Raw genomic sequence first — 17,023 nt, forward strand, 5'->3', positions numbered from 1 at the left:
AGTCACACCAGTTTTTATTATGTATAGTCATAAATGACATGACATTGGTCATGAGCCCAAAAACACTAATTGGTATTCCATACCAGTTCAGCAACCATTTTTAAGCATTTTTTTTGACTCGTTCACCTTTATTTGAGGTGTAACCCAATTTTGGCAAGTAAAAAAATTTTGTTGGCCAAAAAAGTTAACTTCAGGCCCTGGATGTAAGCATATTTTGACCCACTGCAATAGTTTAGCTGTTCAGCCTTAGAAAATATTTCAAACTTCTGACAAGGTCTGAAGCTGGTCATTTCAGAAACGCTAGTTAAAGTCAGTAGTAACCTACCCTTTTCGCCTAAGTTAAAGGTATAGTGGAGGATGTTCTTTATCCGGGTGGATCTTCAAAATAACTGGTCCTCCTAATTGTCAATCATTCTGGTGATATGTTTATGTAAAGCCGTCCTTCATGCTGGTACCCATCTTCACTTACCAGCGGTGAGTCTGAAATAGTGGAAAAATCGCAAATTTTCATTTGGAAAGTAAGCTTGTATGTGCGATGCAAAGAGCAACTTTTAAACAGAGCATGCCATCGAGAAATGGGCTCAGGCATGCTCTCGCACACGTCTAATAGGCATTCCCTCTCAGGAGCGGGCTCAGGGGTGTGCATGTGAGGCGGGTCTTTTTAAAAAATTTGCAGAAATCCTCCACTATACCTTTAATCAGGAAAAACACATGTGAGAAAAGAAAAACTGAATGGGCCAGATACTTTATTTTCCCTATTATAAAATAATTATCATCTGCACATATTTCCATAAAGGTTAGCAATTATTCTATTACCTTGTCGACTGAAATGTTTTATATTTAGTCAATCTTAATCTTATAAACAGGCCTTGCCTGGGCCCAGGACAAAATATGAGTATATGACCTTAAACAAAAAAAATTATATTTAATTTGACTAAAATATAATTTAGCACATTGTCATTTATTACTGCTTTTTCAGTTTTGTGTTATTTGAATAAATATGTATCAGTTTGTTTAATGGAAGGGTATATAAAGTTTCAAGCACAACTGAATACTTTATATAGAATTGTAGATTAATGAGTCTTTTTCATGCCTGAAAAACTAAATTTTTAGGTAAATATTTTTTTAAAGTTATAATAAAAAATATATATATTTATTTGTTTAGGATATTAATTTATATAATGCTTGCATCAGAAGGGACATTGAATTTTTTACATTAACAACCAGAAATCTTGCCACTGTTTAATTTTTAAATGTTTTGGATATGTCACAGTGTTGGCTTTCTATAACTGCTGCAATCATAATTGATAGCATTTTAAAATTTCTGCTTGTATGAAATGTTTAGATCTGAGCACAAAATGTTTCTTTAGTTGAGGCTGTACAGCAAGGTTTCTTATTTACTAACTTTCACTGCAACACCTGCCTGATCCTATTGGTGCAGCCATGTATGCGGTACATGTACTGCTAGTAATGTCAGTCAAATTTAAACATTACAACCTCTTAACAATACCTGAATGTCCAGTCTTAATTATAACTTCATCCAGTAAAGATAGAAAACTGTAAAGCATGTCCACGCAGTGATGAAAGAGTCAGAATTTTCTTCTGTGTTTAAACCATTTTTTTCCATATATATGGAAAAAAAAAAAAAAATTGGTGTTTTTAGAAAATTTAGGCCTCTTTTTAAAAAGCATAAAAAAAACAGTTTTTTTTTAACCTTATGTTTAAGGTGTAAAAAAAAGAAAAAAAAAAGAAGAGCGTTCGCCCTTAGAGGCTCATACCTGTAAGTGTATTCTTGGGCTTGAGGGGTTGGTGTGTTAAAATAGCTCAGTCAAAGTTTAGACCTAAATCTACCTGAGAATCTGTGGTAAGACATAAAATCTAATTTTCACAGATGCTTTCCATCTATTTTTCTTCTTTTGTGAGTTGTTTGGCAAATAGTAATGTACAAAGGTTTCAGTCTTGAGGTATGAAAAGCACATAGTCCATAAGCTTTCAAACCTTAACTGTAATAACAGATGGTTCTACAAAGTGTTAGCTCAACAGGCCTCAGCAAAAAATGGTATGTTGGAAAGCATCGGTGTCCTTTACTATTCGACTTCACAATTTTGAAATATTCCGTGTTAGTCTAACACAATAAAATCCTTCGGTTTAGCCCTTAAAAATTACAAAACAAACCCAGAAATATCGAGAAATATCCAGGGAGTATGAACTGTTTTGCAACAGTCAAGTATTTTAAAGTTTGTTGAATTTACTGAATGCTTCTAAAATTGAATAATACCCCTATATTTTAGATGTTTGCTTTGCTCTATCATTTCGCATCATACATTTTTTACATTGGAGCAATACTATGATGGAACAATTGGCTTTTCCCCCAGTGGACGTATAAGGCTTTTTACTCCACTGAAGTGTTGTTTTTAGAAGGCAACCCAGGGAGAGGTCCATCTTTTGGATGAAGTACAAATATAAAAAAAATGCTCTCCCACCACTCCACACACACACACACACGCAGACGTTGATGGCTTACAGTGTGCATAACTTTGATGCACATTCAGAATAAGTCTATTTCCATTTGGTGATGTTTACTTTAGCAAGAGAGAATATTCGCTTTTGCCAGGAAGTGAGGCAGAAGCGGGGAGTAATGGACAACAGAAGAACCGCGATAAGCGAGGCATTGAGCAACAGATTGATGGAGAAGTGTATATTCCTCTGGTGTAAATCTTCAGATTACATGCCTTGTTAGATCTCATCTCCCCCATAGGTATTTTGCACAGTGAGCCTGTCTGTGTGGTTTCCTATCTCAGTTTGCATGTACTCAGCTGTCCTCAGCAACAGACAGATACCACTTGGGGATATATGGATGCCTTGAGAATAAGAATGTTGTGTTTATTGTATTTGGGTGATCAATTCAAGAACTTTCTTGTAACATCAAACTACAAGGTAATATTTCTTCTCTTTCACAGTTGGAGACATTAATCTTCAAATAGAAATTGTAAAAATGAAAATGTATTCACAAACTGTGTCAAGTAGATGGCAGTAAAAAGGAAAAGCTAAAAAGCTGGACACATCAACCCATCCTCACTCCCCACAGGGATTCAAATGTCATGAGCCTGTTGTTACATTCTTAAACACATTTGTGCATTCCAGACTGGGATATAGGAGGTTTGAGATTCTACAGACTCAATGCCTGTTATAGTATCTTTTTCTACTGGATTCTTCCTATATAAATGTGCATTCATGCCAAACTTCTATAGTAGTAACTTAGCCCTCTCATGCATGAATAATGATAAACTCAGGATATTTTTACTGTGTTTTACACATCATTAGGAATCTGAAACAAGGTTTGAAAAAAAATTCCTTATTCTAACCACTCAAGTGTGCATTATGCATAATATATATATATATATATATATATATATATATATATATATATATATATATATATATATATATATATATATATATACATTAAAAAAGTAGTTGCATAGATATAGTTGTATTTTATTTTTACAGTTTTCAATATGTTATTTTGTAGGAATGGTGGTTACTCTACTCCGAAATAGCCAAGGTGTTTGGTCTTTTTCCCTGAGTCAGCTATCTTGGTTTCACTGATTGTTTTTTTTTTTTGTCATTGCAAAATTAGATTATATGTTCTCAGTCTAGTGTAAGAGTTTTGAATTTGCAGTCAGCAAGTGGAGACAGGTTTTGTTTCAACATATTAACACAGTAGCTACTTTGCAAGACTTTGTAGTACTGGATGCTCTGTAAAGTGCCAAGCAGACGCCAAGACTTTAGCCAGAAACAATGTGAATTATAAAAATATTTATGGGAAGGAGAGATCAGGTTAGTGGATGGATTTATTCTCGATTTTATTTGTTCAACCAGACAACAACAACAAAAAAAGAACACATACCACAAGATCCTTGAGTAGAGGAAGAGATTGTGCAGTCTGCTGCAAATCTCAGAGTGACATCATTACAGTGACATCACTGCAGAGTTGGATGACTCGTAGCATATGTTTAGTGACACTCGAATAAGACAAGCGAACAAAGAAATGCACTTGAGGATCTTCTGTCTTGGTTTTCTAGGAGAGACGGAGAACTCTTTTTCTCTCTCTAGAAAAAGGGTCGGAGCTGATGGATCGGAGGCAGGCAGAGGAATCTGAGGGAAAGGGAAAGAATCTTGGCACAGAAACAGAGTCAAAACTATTTAGACGGAGTTCTGCATAAGCAAAGATTCCACATCCTCCTCCTCTCCTTGTCAGGTCAGTTGAAGACCCTCCGAACGCATCTTAAGCAGAACAGTTCTCGGGTATAAGTAAAAATAAACAAACAAATAAATACTCTAATAAAAGTATCACACTGGCATTTGCACTTAAGTAAAAGACTTAGACTTAGAGACTTAGACAGATTTATTTTCATTTTGTATACACAACTGTAAACAAAAAGAAATTTAATTAAGCAGCCTTCAAAACAGTAAAAAAAATACATATAAACAGTATTATAAACATGTGACTGTATATATTTACAGTTCTAACATTTCAGTTTTTTTTGTTTTTTTAATAATAAAATATAATAAAACACAATAAAATAACCCATTTTACATAACATTTTACATAAAGCAAAGTACTTGCTTTAACAAATATTTTAAGTATTGAAGGTACTATCTAAGTAATTGCACTGTTGGGTTCGCAATTATTAATTGTATCTACTATATGTATATTTTCTTGAATACATCAATAATGTTATTTTAATAAACAATGCTGTGGATAATTCATGTTTTGTTTTTACGTTCTGTCAAAGGTTACACTTGGGACTTAGAATTTTGGAATTTCAGGGATGATCTACTAACTGTGACATAATTAAGTGCAGGAAAGGAGACTCATTACACCTTCGAAAGTGTTTAATTCAACGGAACATATGCAATGTTTTATTCAATCTGAAGTTAGCACATTGCTACAACATCAAACTCATCTTGATTAGTAAAGACAGCTTTGTAATTCTGGGCTGTCAAACCTTTGATGAGGTCCAGTAGTTTTATATTTGTTTCTATTTCAACACAAATTATTTGATCATTAATAAAACCTGAGAACTTCTTGTATCATTCAGAACTGTATGAGTTGCCGGACAACAGACCTCAAGGATGGAGATCCCCTTCTCTGGATTCAGGTTCCATCCTTTTGTTGGCAGTTGCAGTTAGAGCAACATATTGTTGGAGATAAGTACTGTGCTTTCTCTGTAAAAAAAAATCATGAATTTTAGTGAGAATTTATAAAACTTGGACAAGACTCATGCAGAATCAAATTAAGCATTCACAAATATATATTTGAGAACATTTTTTAAAAAGAATTAAGTGCAATTCACTGACAGATGATTTTACTTACCAAAGTTCGTCAAAATTAACTAATCTATCAATGTCTTTCTGTGCCAAGAATATTGGACTCAAAATATGATTAATATGATTTTTTTAGCTAGATAAATATATGTCTGCTTAGTCTTACTTTTTTGCTGTTTAAAAAATTCAAAGAAGCCAAACAGGACAATTATCTAGCAGCACATCATCAATTCTCAGCGCTAACTGGCAAAATTATAACTTTTTTTAAAGGGAGTTGAATAAATTATTATGATGATGAGGTCGAAAGCGAGGCAGAGTCTCTTGACGCAGGCCGTGAGAATGGATGCAAAGCAGAGTCCCAGGAGACTGGCCAAGAGGACGGTGATGATGGAGTACCTATGGAGGACAGCCGTGACGACGGCAACAAAGGATGACCTCTGCAGGATGGTCATGAGGACGGCGACTGAGGAGGACCTATGCACCAGGAACCTTGGAGACCACTGACTGCGGCACAGGACCCTTGGGGATCACCGACTGCGGCACAGGAGCCTTCGGGACTGCCAGCTACAGCACAGGAGCCTTGGGGACCACCAACTCTGGCACAGGTGCTTTAGGGATCTCTGACTGCAGCACAGGAACCTACTGAGTGGGGGCACAGCTATGGACCAACGAAGAGGCAGCACAACTTGGGACCTGGCGCCTGCTTAAGGGCCTTGGAGGCGAGGGGCACCCGCTGAGGGACCTTGAGGACGAACTCTCACAGAGCTCTATTTCAGGGACTAGTTCATCAGAGGCCTCAAGGGTCTCTGGATGGTACAGAGCATGCTTAGGGGTCTCTGGAGAGAAAACATTACAGTGGTCTAAGCCTGGAGAGTGAACACCAGAGAGGTCTAAGCCTGAAGAAGGAACACAGAGAGGTCCAAGCCTGAAATGGGAAACACCAGAGAGGTCCAAGCCTGAAATGGGAAAACTAGATGGTCTAAGCCTGAAGAAGGAACACTAGAGGGTCTAAGCCTGAAGAAGGAACACCAGAGAGGTCTAAGCCTGAAGAAGGAACACCAGAGAGGTCTAAGCCTGAAGAAGAAACACCAGAGAGGTCCATGCCTGAATGCGGAAAACTAGATGGTCTAAGCTTGAAGAAGGAACACTAGAGGGTCTAAGCCTGAAGAAGGAACACCAGAGAGGTCCAAGCCTGAAGTGGGAAAACTAGATGGTCTAAGCCTGGAGAGGGAACACAAAAGGAGTCTAAGCCTAGAAAGTAAACACTAAACACAGCCATCAGACAGCTGAATGTTGAAAATAATCTAAATCATGTCATAGACTTTGCATCAAAATGACTATATCAATGCGTTTTTGATATGATCTGATCTTGGAGAAGGCATTACTGGCTCAGGAGCTGGCTAGCTAAAGGGCTCTGGCTCCAGAACTGCCCTGCCAAGGGGCTCTGGCTCAGGAAAGCCTGGCTGGCAAGGAGCTGAAGGAGGTGGGAGGAAAGGGAACGGTTGTCCATTTCCCCGTATTCATAATGGAAAAGATCACATTCTGTCAGCCTGGGGGGATCTAACGGGATGGATGAAGAATGTCTGGGACACATAGATCTTTTAATAACCCCAAGAGGTGGTGACAGCAGGGAGTCATGAAGGTGGCGACTGAAAACGGACCTGGTTTGATGGTGGAGAGAGGCTAGCAGTAGGGTGACACATTGGGGAGGGAGTGGTGGCATCAGAATGACCCACTGGAGAGGAAGCGACAGTCTCAAGCTGACCCGCTGGGGAGGCCATTAGATCTTTTCATCGGCTGCAGTGCCTGCGCTTGCATGGGGCAGGTTGCACAGGAGGTTCAACACTAGGAGGAGGAGGAGAAGGCAGGCTGATCTGGGGAGCTCTGAAAATCCTGGATCTGATCCACTAGGAAGGTAATTTCAAGAAAAAAAGATGATGAACTTGCTCCATTGTGCATTCAGTTGTGTAATCTCCTCTTGCAATAACGGCAGTTGCTCCTCCTGTTTCTTCATCTGTCTCTCCTGGGCACCCAAAACTGAGTCTAAGTCTGCTTGGTCCATTTCTGGCTGGTTCCTACTGTCAGGTTAAGGGAATTTTGAAGGACCCAAATGCAGAGATCAAGGCTTAGGTGGTTACTTGCAAGTTTAATATCCAAAAAAAGTAACAGAAGCAAAAAATCCACAAACATAAATCCACAAAATCCAAAAATACTGAAGTCCAGAAAACTCAAACAAAAAAATTATGAGGACCAGAAACCAGCAAATAGTGACTGAACAGGAGGTGGTGGCTGGCCAAGCTAGGAGCTAGGGCACCGCCCCACCAGCCCAATGACCTTGATTAAGACATACATTATAAAATTTACATTTTATAATTTATATTTATAAAAATGTTTTAAATAAACTGATATAGATTTTATAGATGAGTAAGATAAATATTCAATCTTTAAAGACGAGTAAACCATCATTTCATTTTTTGTCAGATTGGTGACATATTTCCTCCCTGGGGCGCAAAAATGTTTGTTTAAAGTTTCATTCATAGCTCCAGTTGTTGCAGGATTCTGAATTTTTTCTGCCAGTTTTGGTCGCACACTTACAAAATATATATTGAAATATGAACAACATCATTAATGTCAACATTTCTAAATTTTTATCATTATTTATAAAAAGCTGATAATTCGATTTTTCCTGAGTTTTTCTTGATAAAAGTATTCAATACATTCCAAATCCCTTTGATATTTTTCTAATTTCTGTCTAATAATCTACAGTAATACTCCTGTTTAGCTATTCGTATATATCAATTAATTTATTTTTATTATATGTAATCTCTAACTCCAAAGACCTGTGCCTTATAAAATTTCTATGTAGTTTGTTCTTTTTTTGCAGGCATTTTGTAAACCCATTGTGATCCATGGAGCTTTTGAGTATTTGACACTCTGACTATTATGAGCTTCAAATACTGTGGTGAAGATTCTCAGTCATCCTGGTCATGGTCATTCCGTAAAAGTTTAAAAAACAATCCACTGGACTTGGTTTCCAAGGTTAAAGATAAAACCCCCAGACCGAATATGAGCGGAGTGGTATATGCTGTTCAGGGCAGCAAGGAATGCTCTGATCTTTATATTGGAGAAACCAAACAACCTCTCCACAGACACATGGCCCAGCACAGTGGGCTCCTATGCACAAGACCCTACACCTTGTGGACAAAGGACATTCTTTTGAGGACCAGAACGTTCACATTTTTAGATAAAGATAATAGGTGGTTTGAGAGGGATGTAAAGGAAGCTATCTATGTTAAGAGAGAAAAAACAACTCTATACTAAGGTGGTGGACTCAGATTCCTGCTTCCAAAAACTTACAATTCAGTTATTGAGTTGATCTTTCCAGGTATCATCGTCACCCCCACCCCATCACAGAGGAACAAAGAACCTCCTTCCTTCAGCCAGTTGAACAATCCCCCCTTATAATGACAGACCTTTCACAAGCATAGATGGGTTTCAGATATTACAGGCTAACAATGGAACCAAACGACCCACTCGTCGGTTTCAATTTGCATGTTTCCAAGCAATACAAGGCCTTGTCTATATAAACCCTCAAACTCACTGCGAATCCAGATATTTTGAATTGAGAAAGCTTCCTGGGGGGAAGCAAAACGTCTTCAAACCTTGGAAACCAAGTCTAGTGGATTGTTTTTTAAACTTTTACGGAAAGTTTCAAATACTCTTCTAAGTATTGGTGGACAGCTTTTATCGTATAATACTTTAAAGATATTGAGAAAATTATCATATGCTATATCAATATTATCCTCTTGCAAAACAGACCCCCAGTTATGTTTCAATTGCTCAAAGACAGTCAGTCTTGCTTTATGTGGAGAGAACCATGTGTTGAATCCCATTATCAAGCTTTCATATACACTACTAAAAGGCTTTCATATACACTACTAAAAAGCTTTCGTATATACTACTGAAAAATGTTTTCATATAAACTACTGAAAAGCTTTAATATACACCACTAAAAGGCTTTCATATACACTACTGAAAAGCTTTCATATACAGTACTAAAAGGCTTTAATATACACCACTAAAAGGCTTTAATATACACTACTGAAAAGCTTTCATATACAGTACTAAAAAGCTTTAATATACACCACTAAAAGGCTTTCATATACACTACTGAAAAGCTTTCATATACAGTCCTAAAAAGCTTTAATATACACCACTAAAAGGCTTTAATATACACTACTGAAAAGCTTTTATAAACAGTCCTAAAAAGCTTTAATATACACCACTAAAAGGCTTTCATATACACTACCGAAAAGCTTTCATATACAGTTCTAAAAGGCTTTAATATACACCACTAAAGGGCTTTAATATACACTACTGAAAAGCTTTCATATATAGTACTTAAAAGCTTTAATATAAACCACTAAAAGGCTTTAATATACACTACTGAAAAGCTTTCATATACAGTACTTAAAAGCTTTAATATACACCACTAAAAGGCTTTAATATACACTACTGAAAAGCTTTCATATACAGTACTAAAAAGCTTTAATATACACCACTAAAAGGCTTTCATATACACTACTGAAAAGCTTTCATATACAGTCCTAAAAAGCTTTAATATACACCACTAAAAGGCTTTAATATACACTACTGAAAAGCTTTTATAAACAGTCCTAAAAAGCTTTAATATACACCACTAAAAGGCTTTCATATACACTACTGAAAAGCTTTCATATACAGTTCTAAAAGGCTTTAATATACACCACTAAAGGGCTTTAATATACACTACTGAAAAGCTTTCATATATAGTACTTAAAAGCTTTAATATACACCACTAAAAGGCTTTAATATACACTACTGAAAAGCTTTCATATACAGTACTAAAAAGCTGTAATATACACCAATAAAAGGCTTTCATATAAACTACTGAAAACTTTCATATACAGAACTAAAAAGCTTTAATATACATCACTAAAAGGCTTTCATATACACTACTGAAAAGCTTTCATATACACTACTGAAAAGCTTTCATATATACTACTGAAAGGCTTTCATATACACTACTGAAAAGCTTTCATATATACTACTGAAAAGCTTTCATATACACTACTGAAAAGCTTTCATATACACTACTAAAAAGCTTTCATACATACTGTTGAAAAACTATTATTTACACAACTCAAAAACTATTTGCGGACTTCAGTTTAAACGGAATTTCCAGAAAACATTGTATTTATATTGTAAGGTACATTGTTAGATGTAATATCTGGTGATAGCTGGATAAAATTCTCAGTCAACCAGGTCACAGCCATTCCAAAAAAAGTTGAAAACAAACCACTGGACTTTGTTTTCCAAATTTAAAGATGTTTTGCTTCGCATGCCTTTCTCATTCCAAAATAAGCTTTCTGAAGGGGAGGTAACATGCCTTCAATCTTGAAAAACAAAGTTCCCTGGTTTGTTTTTAACTTTTTTGGAATATTTGTAAATTGTTTGGTAAAGATTTACACAGAAAATGCATTCCATAAAGGTTATCAAATCAACAGTCACATTTAACCATTTTAGATTTAAAAATCTCATATAATAAATGTTTCAAATGTTATATAGACAAATAATAAAAACTTCAAAATTCACAGGATTTGTTTATTTTTTCCCAAATTATGAGGGGACGAAAATATGTCAGCTGGCAAAAATATATGGTTCCCCTCTAATAACATATCAAATAATGATCAAAGGTGATCAAATCCACAGGATTTGTTGTTGATGAGGAGAGGAAAAGCACAGTTAAAGATTTGCAAGTAAATTATTTTATGCGAGGGGAGCAGAGTATACCAGTCAGCTAAAATATAAGGTCCCCCCCTCATAATTTTCATTCTCTCCTATCCACCTCCCATATCTTTGGGAAATAAAGAGCAACTGTTTCCAAATTCTCAAAATGTGTTATGTGTGATAGCATGTAATATACTAGAAATTTACTTAATCCAGTAATCTTTCCTATTTTACATTAGAATGGGATTTACCAAAAAGTCTACACCCTGATCTTTGCAGGAAGTATTAATTTTTGTGTCCTGCTATCAGCCAGTTTCCATCCTCATATATCAGTAATGAAATATGATAAATACACACTACTTGTTGGAAAACTATGTGTGCTGACTGACTTTTATTTCTGTCAGACTGTTTAAAATAAAAATAAAAACAGCATAAGATAGACCCTTTTTTTTTATTTTACAATATTGTAAACAACAGCTGCCGATTAAACTAAATGTTTTGTTTTGACATGATTATACAAGTTGTTTTTACCGAGAAATGATCAGAAGCACCTGGAGAATGATCAGATGTATTGCTGTGGCTGCAATGCGCGCTCCTGACACAGGAGGAACAGATTTTCACAGGGGAACAGAATCTGGCACAACACTGAAAGCTTTTCAGTAGTGTGTATGAAAGATAAAGCTTTTCATCAGTTTTTATGAACAGTTCTCACTACTTTGTATGAGAGCTTTTGAGTAGGTTATATAAGAGGTAAATGTTTTTACTAGTTTATGTGAGAGCTTTTCACTAGTGTTTATGCATTTTTTCAGTATATTATATGGAAGAGTTTAATTTAATATGTGTATATGGAAGTTAATATTGATGTATGTTCCTGGGGGCACCTCATGTGTTTCTGTACTTTATCTCTCTGTCTGCACGTCTCTCTCTTGTTCTCTCTGCTGTAACACAAATTGGTAACATTCCTTACTGTTATTATTATAAAGGAATGTTAGCACATAATGGGATTTTAAATGTGACTTTAAACACTTACTTAATAAGATAGTCAAGTTAACAGCAGTGGGGTTTTTTTCTCCTTAAAGTTTGTTCCAAGGTTAACAGGGATTGTTGTTTGAACTTCCAAGTATAGCCTACTATCCACCCTATTTAGAGTTTTGACCATTAAGCCAGAATCTTAATTCATCACCCATAGTGAGATGAAACTATATATTCACACTTGCAAACCCCACTACTGGTGTGCAAATGCAGCAGACCACATACAAATCAGACCAGCCCTTCCGGGAACATTTTCTTCTGTGCCTCGCTATTTTTTGGTTACTGACTGGAAACACTAACTAAATGTTTTATGCTCAGTTTGTAGCTTTGAGCTGTTATTTCCACAAGACTTGCAATGAAGATGTTTAATTTACCACCCTGCAATGTTTATTTATATATATATATATATATATATATATATATATATATATATATATATATATATATATATATATATATATATATATATATATATATATATATATATATATAAAAACCAAGCTTTTATGATTGTAGCAGACAATAATATAAGTCAGAGCAATTTTTATTACAAAGAGTTTTGAAAGGAATGACACTGACACACACTGACACTAAAAATTGTGATAACGGTCTAAAGTCGACAATAATTTGAACAAGAACCAGGATAAAGAATACTCATAGTTATAATGAGCTAATGGTAAAAATTAAATAGAAAGTTCTTGTATGCTATCATTTTATGGACTGGAGGTTAATGCTTTTAATTAATGAATAAATGATGATTAAAGTGTGAAAGGAACTCCTATGGAAGTTGTGTTCATTATACAACATGAGTATTTCCCAATAGAAGCAGTGATGCTTTAGAATTTGATGAGTTTAGGGATTAAATGTAACAGGATTGTATAAATCTGATTATTAAAACAATGAAGCTGTAATCTGTTACACTTACTGAAATACCAAGTATTTAGATTAGAATTTGGATTTTTACCCTTGTTTGAAAATGTACAGTAAGAGGGCAAAATTAGATGTGACAGACAGACAATCTCACAAAAGGACTTTGAATCAAATCCAATCTTTTTTACACTAAACCTTTCAGAGGAAAAAAGCTGTGATCTTTTTCTCTAAATTTTCCCTGCATGGGTCTTTAATATTTTTCAACTAAAGGAACACTTTTCCTTGATATGATTTTGCTGCTACAATGTTTTATGTTGGTTAAAGCCTCACAGATAATTACTTTTGCAAGTTTCCCTTTATCAGTTTATAGTTTCACTCCATGACCATAAGATAACTAATATTTCATTTAATTTGTGACAAAATATTAATGAACTTAAAACATGCAACTGTTTTGCACAGAGACCATCATTAATATTTTGTTTCTGTACTATTCATAGTCAATTCTATATGATTAGAATTAGGACCATTGCTGATCAGGGAATTAAAAATGAATCAATGGAGGAGCTGATTTTTGCTTAAACACTCAGAAACATTTTGGTGGTTGATTAATGTTGCATATGTACATATTAATCACTTATCTGCAAAAAATATATAAAATAGGACTTAGTCTTAGATAACTTTTATTGTCATTTTGTATACACAGACTGTATACAAAATGAAATTTTGTTTTGTTCAGCTTTCAGACAGTAAATGAGCAGCAACTTAGCAGTGAAATGAACATTTTCATTCCATTAAGCGCACCACTGATGAAATGTAAACAGCATGGGAGAAAAAAACATTGTGCAAAAAATGCATTGATATAAAAGTTCAGAGCATTTCAAGACAAATACAGTATATATGGTGCAAATATGCAGTATTTCGGTTTGGTGTTGTCAGTGTGATCCAGAATCTGTGAATTGATTTCAAGTTTTTTCAGCAGTTCAGCAGACTGATGGCATGGGGGAAAAGCTGTTGCAGAATCTGCTGGACTTGCAGCGCATCCCGCGAAGCGTCTTCCCATAGGGCAGCAGGGAGGGGTGGTCGGGATCACTGATGATGTTACGGGACATGCAGTGCCGGGATGAAATTTGTTTAATGGAGGTAAGAGGAACCCCATGGATCTTCTCTGCTGTTCTCACCACTCTTCTCACTTTCTTCCAGTCTGAGGAGCTGCAGCCTCCACACCACTCATTGAGATAGCTAATCAGAAGGCTCTCTATGGTTCTTCATTGGAAGGTTGTGAGGATTTGTGGGGGCAGGTGGGCTGCTCCACCTCCTCTCTGTAGTCCTGGTCTTTGTAGTCTCTGATGAGACCCACCACCGTGGTGTCGTCTGCAAATATCAGGATGATATTTAATAGTGAAGCTGGGGACAGCATCCCCACATGGGTGTTCTTCTCCAGGTGTGCCAGGCTCAGGTGGAGAGCAGCAGAGATGGCGTCCTCAGTGGAGCGGCAGGCAAATTGGAACGGGTCCAATGTTGGCGGCAGACTGGAGACGATGTGTTCTTTTACCTACCTTTCGAAGTACTTCATCATGATGGGAGTCAGTGCAACAGGCTGTTAGTCATTGAATGAGGTGACCTAAGGCTTCTTTGGGACCGGAATGATAGTGGAAGACTCAGAGCATGCTGGCACTATGGCTAGCGAGGTCTTAAAGTTGTCTGTCAGGACACCAGTCTGTCAGGACACCAGTCAGCTGACCTGCACACGACTTGAACACCCGCCTAGGTGCTGTTTAGTCTCAAACCTTCCAAAGATGTTGTTTAGTCCATTGAGGAAGTCAGAATCAGCTGCGTCTGCTTCTTGCTAATAACATAAACATGATTATAAGATTTAGTGTGGGAGAAGATGCTTCAGGCGGTAAAGGTTTATCCTGTAACCAGTGGGTGGCCCCTGCTCTGTCCATATCTGTCACAGGCCAGACTCTTTCTATTGCCTTGCCTGCTGTGTTTCAGGGGACCCAGGTGTAGCCTTGCTTCCCTCATTCTGTCTCAGACCATCTCTGGCTACAGTGTAGCTCACCACCATCACTTGAATGATTGAATATATTATAAAATGCTTTGGGCTCCTTGGATTTCATTACCACTTCTTTAAGTACAGACCAATTATTCTGTTATTAGTTACACATTTATGATAAAAAATATTTTTTTTTTTGACAGCATAGAAATATATAAAAAATATCAATAAAACTGACATTTTTTGGCAGCACATAGTAATAAAATTACAATTCACTTCAGCTTTATTTTTATATCACCTATTTATAACACATGTACTCTAAAAGCACTTTACAAAGACAATTGAATGAAATTATAGAGACAGTTTGATTAAAAGTTTTCCATCAGCCTGCAGACTGCTTTGAGTCATTGACTCCACAGGATTCACTCCTCCTGGAAGAGCCTGTGGCCACAGTGAACTGTTGATTGCATTCTATCGCGACACTGTTCCTCATCACACCGAGCTTGCATGCAGTGACAGTTGAGAGGAAAAAATAACTCATAAGATGAATAAACCTCAAGCATAACTTGGCTGAGATAACAGAGATTCAGTCAATATTAGCTGTACTGTACATATAAAGTCGGCTGCCTGTGTGCAGTAAATGCGGTATGGTTTAGGGCCCTGGTTTTCAAAGTGGGGGCTGCGGCCCCCTGGGTTGCCAGAGGATGGCCAGGGGGGCCGCGGGAAGATGAAGAAAAAAATAAAATAAAAAAGTTATACATGAACCTATTTTTATTGAATAAAAATAATTAAATTATTCCCGTCTGGGTATATCTGCATTATGAAAACCATTCACCTAAAGCTTACAAATAATATTTTCTGGCTCTATGTAAAACAAGAGTTTCCCACCCTAGCTGAAAGGGCTCTGAAATGTCTCCTTCCATTTGCAACCACTTACTTGGGTGAGTCTGGCTTTTTCCACTTTAAAAGTACTGAAAACTAAACACAAATCACGTTTGAATGTGGAGAATGACGTGCGTGTTGCTCTGACAGACATCAAGCCCAGACTGGACAAACATTAGAAGCCATCAGGCCCACTGCTCCCATTAGCATGGTATGTCTATGTATCTCTCATGTAGCCTGTTTGTTGTTAGGCTTGCATTATATAAAATGCCTGCATGTTTAATTTGGGAAAAACTTTTATTTTGTTCACAAATCTTTCTGTTTTTGCAAGGTATAAAGAGGTTCATTGTTTAAAAAAAGGTTATTAAAGTGGAGGGCCTATGTTATTGTTATATTTTATTCAATAAATTAATGAATTAAAGTTTAATAAAATATAATTGTGACTTCATCTATACAAAATAAATGTGTTTTTATTTAGGTGGTTTGTTCACTCATTTTTTTATTCTGTCGCTGTAGCTTACAAATGAGTTTTCACGCATGTTTCATATGAGGGGGACCTCAGCTGAAAATGTACTGGTGTAGGGGGGCCTTGGCATGGTAAAGTTTGGGAATCCCTGGTTTAGGGTACTAGTTTCAATTGTCCTTTCAGCTGTTTGCCCCCTAGCTCAGTGCGCAAGCTAACATTACCCACATAGCAAAGCTGGTCTGGCCAAGTTCTGGCTGACACAACAAACGGCAATATATTTCTGGCTGACACAATCTCCTGACAACATATCACGACGAATGATTTGTTGGCACAGATCTGATTTGCCAGAGGTGGCCCACACATGAGCCAGCTGTGGGACCCACTGGTGGACCTGTTTTGACCCAAAACTGTTTTAGTGCTGTCACCAAATGTCTGCCTGATTCCCACATTAATAAAGCTGTGAAATGGTTTACTAACAAAAACAAAAACCCAATAGAATGAGTCATTTCAGCAGAAATTGCAATTAATAAGAAGCAAAACAAAGGGCTAAGAGGTCATTCTATACAATTGTTTGGTAATTTTACAAATAGGTAATTTGCAATTAATTAAATCATTAAAAAAGACCTCACATTAATTGATGGTATTCTGATGTGGGTATTTAAATGTGAGAACATCCA

Source organism: Cyprinodon tularosa, unplaced genomic scaffold (genome assembly GCF_016077235.1).
Source record: "Cyprinodon tularosa strain WSP-4 unplaced genomic scaffold, ASM1607723v1 ctg213, whole genome shotgun sequence".
Lineage (NCBI taxonomy): Eukaryota > Metazoa > Chordata > Actinopteri > Cyprinodontiformes > Cyprinodontidae > Cyprinodon > Cyprinodon tularosa.